Below are 5186 nucleotides of genomic sequence, written 5' to 3' on the forward strand. Positions count from 1 at the left end.
ATATATATATATATATATATATATATACATACATACAATATATATTTATTTTATTTTTTGTTTCAATGCAAACTTGAGAAGATTAAAAAATTATGATTTAAATGTCAAATAATTAAATAATTTATATTGATTATTTAAAGTACAACAACATAAAAACGTTTAAACATTTATTTTTTCACTTATTTTTTTGCTCATAATAAAACAAAATTAACATTTATATAAAGAAATTTAATTTAGAAAATTACAAGAAAAAAATACAGTAATGTGAATTTAATGTTTAATTCCCATTAAATAATGTGTCTGTGTGTGTATATATACAGTGTATATATATATATGTATATGTATATGTATATGACCTTGCTATTTGACCTTATAAATGTAAAGGTGATATACTTTCCCACACCCTTTTTCCACCTTTGCTTCTATATATAATTAAAAAAAAAACTTTCTATTTATTCTATTCTATCTACTTGTTTTTCTTTGTGTGTGTATGTGTCTAATATATATATATATATATATTATAAATACCTTGCTATGTGTACTGTGTTAGGCTAACCGAGACTTGTCATTTGCACTTATATATTGTTGCTCTTTTGTTAGTTTTGACTGCTTCTATTGTCCTCATTTGTAAGTCGCTTTGGATAAAAGTGTCTGCTAAATGACTAAATTAAATTAACCCTAGTTAAATTAAATTAAGTACGTACGTGTGTGTGTGTGTGTGTCTGTGTGTGTGTGTGTGTGTGTATTTATATATAATGACCTCCTCTGACTGTATAGATGCTAAAATAAATGAATCTGTTATACAATTTTTATGACCTATATATAATGACCTTGCTAAAGATGATATACTTTCCCACTCTTTTTTCCACCTTTGCTTTCTTATATTCTTACAAGCACATGTTTTTTTTCTTCTTTTTTCTACCTGTGAGATCTGGACGTATTATTTTGTGATATTCACCCCAGCATGGAGACATTTAGTAGTTTTAAGGACCAAACAGTTTTGTTTTGCCTGCTTATCATATTCCTTGTCTTGTTGTATCAGGTCAGAGGTCATCTGCAGAGATGTATGTGCTTTCTAGCGCCTCACCTTACTCTGTCGCCTTAGTTTCGCTTGTGTAGGTGGAGTCCCGGTACAAAGTGTTGAAAGGCATATATCACAAACGCAAGCGCTTGCGGTGTGGGCACGGACATGTAGGGGCCTGAACTCTTGTCTGAGAGGGCCGCTCCTTTGGTTTGATTGCTATCAGAATACCACAGATTATGCAACAACACACACACACCCCTAGTATGTGATGCCCATTGTCTTCGTGAAACTCTTTTGTGGTTGTGGTACTGGAGGGGGTGCACTACATTGATCCATATTCAGTCATTCATTCATTTAGTTTTAAAAATGAAAATGTATTCACCCTCATATATTTCCAAACCATCACTTTCTTTCTTCTGTAGAACACAAAAGAAGATATTTTGTAAATTGAGCTAGTTGCTGTTTTCCATTTCCAGTTGCAATGAATGAAGACTAAAGGCCCATTCACACCAAAGACGATAAACTATAACAATATAGTTTTAAAAATCATTCTGAATGTAAAAGAATAGCAGAGTCCACACCACAACTATTCTGATAATGGTACAGAGGAACGATAGTCATTCCTTGGAATCACTTTCACAGCATTTGTTTTATTTTTTTTATGAAATGATGCACAATAAAAACATTGAGAGCCAATCAGAATCAATCCTGCTTTAAAGAGCTCAAGCATTTAAAGTGGGAGATGACAAAACTGCAGTGCACTTAACAAAAACAGAAATTACTCATGCTTTGGCGTGGACACTGATATAGTTATCTTTATATTAATAGTCCTTGGTGTGAACAGGACTAAAAGCTTTCAAGCTTCAAAAAAGTACCATAAAGACGCTATAAAATAGTCCATAATTCTATTTTCTACCATGTACATAGTTTTCTAAGTTTTCCAAAGCCATACATTTGTAAAAATGTTTTACAAGAAAATACAATTTATGTTTATCTAATTCAATTTCATGTTTAAGTCAATAGCCACTTTTCCACTGTCGGGCCAGTGCTTTAAACGGGCGGGACGGGGCTAATAGCCTCGGACTTGTAGCACCGAGCCCAAAATCACGCTGCGTTTCCACCGTCGGGCCAGATGCTCCGCTGCGCTTCACTAAAACCCACCCTTTACACACCTCTCTGGAACAACGTCATGCGAACCCATCATTTCACCAACAAAGAGAAGTTATCAGAAAACTAATAAGAAATAAGTCACTGGAACTAGCGCGATCACAAAACGAACATGATAAAAGCGGCCGTTTGATTGCATGCTTTGTTAAAGATTTAAATCCAAAAGCATCGAAGTTTTACAATAATAAGTGATACATTGATCATAATGAATTAATTTTTCAGGATTGAAAATTAGTCACACAGAAATAAAGCGGTATGAACATAGCCTTCCTACTTATTCAGTCGAGTCCGTTTCTGTTTATTTGTACACTCTTAAAAATAAAGGTGCTTCACGATGCCATAGAAGAACCTTTTTGTCTAAATGGTTCCATAAAGAACCTTCAACATCTGAAGAACCTTTCTGTTTCACAAAAGGTTCTTTGTGGCGAAATAAGGTTCTTCAGATTATAAAAAGGTAAGAAAGAGATGGTTCTTTAAAGAACCTTTGACTGAATGGTTCTTTGTGGAACCAAAAATGGTTCTTCTATGGCATCGCTGTGAAGAACCATTTGAAGCACCGTTATTTTTAAGAGTGTAGGCACAGTTATATACATCACATTTAGAAAGAATGATCATTTCTATATTTTTATAAAAGCTCCCGAACAAAAACCATTAGGCTATTATATTTTTGACATACGCGGAGCTAAACTCTGGAGACAAGACTTATGACAGATAAAATATTTTACTAAGTAAATACACGATTGTGATAGAGAATAAAAAGCTGACGTCTGATTTCTTCAAGTGGTTGTATTTACCATATTTAACGTTAATGGCTAGCGTGCATAGCCTTTTGCATCACTTATAAATATTTCTGCCTCGTAAGGTGATCATAATCCACATTGGATCAAGTTATTTCAAACACTCGCTGCTGTCTGAAAGAGAATTTTGAACTAAAATTATTTTAAAAGTCTTTAATGCTGGTGTTATAGCTGTTAACTTTATGAATTGATCCGCGGTGCCGACGCTTTCCAGACGCGGAGAAACTCCACCTTTCTGGCCCGCTTTGGCCCAAGGTTTTCGTAGGGCCAAAAAACCCGGGCTGTTGGCCCCGAGAAAGCACCGACGAAGCACCATCAAGCCCCGGAAGTGACAGTGGAATCGCGACTGGCCCCGGCACGCACTAGCACGCCCGCTTTTGGCCCGACAGTGGAAACGCGGCTATTGAGTTACTTTTTTTGAGTTACTGTAGCAATTTTTGAGTGAAAATAGTTTCTACCCCATTTTTTTTCAGTGTATTGTGACTTAATGAGTTCTTAACCACTGCGATCACATAAATGAGTTCAGGTAAAGAACTGGATCAGTCTGATTCACAAAGATGTCATACAGACCGTTTTTGCAAACCAAACCACTAATTTTACGTTGTCTTCATAAGCTTTTTGAAGAGCCAAAGTTTTAGTTACATGGACATTAAATGGAGGAATTTAAATCTCTCAGGTTTCATTAAAAATATATTCCGTATAAGTTTAATTTGTGTTTTCAAAATGAACATCAAGGTGAGTAAATGACAGAATTAAAATGTGGAGGTGAACTATCCCTTTAATGGCTAAAATGTCCAAGAATATTCTTTACTAGTAAAATCTATGTCTCGAGCGGCTCATTGGTTTATTAACATCGTCGCCATGCATTTTGGTGTAGAAATTCACACTTTGTGCCAAAAAGACTTGCATGTAGTCATAGCCCCACAATGCATTGTCTGTTCTCCTTCTTCTGCCCCCCGTATTCCTCAGTCAGAATGTGGGGGGTTTGGTGCTAATGTGTTGGCTTGTAACCTGCGCTAACTCTAAATGCCATTCACATGTTCGGAGGAGGCGTGCTGCTAGCATGTTCACATGACAGCCGTCTGGAGCAGCTGGGCCAATGCTACTCCATTAGCACCTCCTGTAATGGACCCTTTATCTCATCTTGTTGGGAGTCTCTCTTTCCATTTCTTGCCAGTTACCCATGATTCCACACCTCCTCCTCATTCTTTTCATCTCTTCAATTGTTTCTTTTTTTTCTTCATTCTTTCTGCGTCCTGATATAAAAGTGATATACTTTTCCACAATCTTTTCTTTCCACCTTTGCTTTCTTTAATTCTTTTATATCATACAGCCAAAAAAATTTTTTTTAATTAAATTACCAATTTCACCAGTTTCCCCAATTCTCCATTTCCTTAATTGCTGTAATAAGTGCAGTGTGAGGTACCTCAAGGGAGTCCCTCAGTTCCCTAATTTTCCACCTAATTGATTATAATGAACAGCTCCCCCATCAGCGGTGCAAACACACGCTCGTGTGAGCATGAGTCAGATGCAGTAGTGCGGTAATTGCAGTTGTTAACACCCCCAGTGGGTGTGAATGGATCAACACTGTGAAAGACCCTGTGAATGATCTCTTCTGCCTCTCAGGAAATGTTACTGTTGTACAGAAACATGAATGGATACTCGCAGATGAGCGTAATAAAATAGTTCCGGTTGTTTATCTCTGATTTAAATATGATATGAGCATCTTATGCATTAATAATATGAACCGATGAAACTGTCAAGAGTAAAAATGGTTCATGTTCTCTACTAAGCGGCATCGGCTTACATTGAAGAAGGGATGTGAGCATATCTTAGAACCACAATATCATGGAGACTTGTTGAAGATGGGCTTTTTTACACCTTAGCAACTATATATTAAATATTTGTACACTTTTGAACGGGATTTATATAATTCCAAAGGTTGAAGTATGTTTTTGAATGTTTCTTATTCTCTTTTTTGAAATCAAATATGTGAAACTCTGTACTGTCACTTTTGAGAAACTGAATGTGTTGCAAAATTTCTTTAAAAATGGGAGGACAATTTAGAAAAAAGACATGTTCATGTTGAAAATATGGTAATATTGCACTGTTAATTTAAATTTGTATTTGTTTTAGGTTGGAAGAACAGACAAAGAAGCTGCATAAAGACATGAAGAAAAGCACAGAGGCTGATTTAG

At 35.7% G+C, this 5186-nt stretch overlaps 1 long non-coding RNA gene across 1 annotated transcript in view; it reads left to right on the forward strand.

Annotated features, from left to right (window-relative positions):
• LOC107562646 (uncharacterized) overlaps positions 1-5186 on the forward strand; it is a 32611-nt gene extending 27425 nt beyond the window's left edge. The window contains exon 4 of the long non-coding RNA XR_001606008.1: positions 5125-5186. This is a non-coding gene — a long non-coding RNA (uncharacterized lncRNA). The remainder of the gene's footprint in view (positions 1-5124) is intronic.

Source organism: Sinocyclocheilus grahami, unplaced genomic scaffold, assembly GCF_001515645.1.
Source record: "Sinocyclocheilus grahami isolate Dianchi unplaced genomic scaffold, SAMN03320097.WGS_v1.1 scaffold831.1, whole genome shotgun sequence".
NCBI lineage: Eukaryota > Metazoa > Chordata > Actinopteri > Cypriniformes > Cyprinidae > Sinocyclocheilus > Sinocyclocheilus grahami.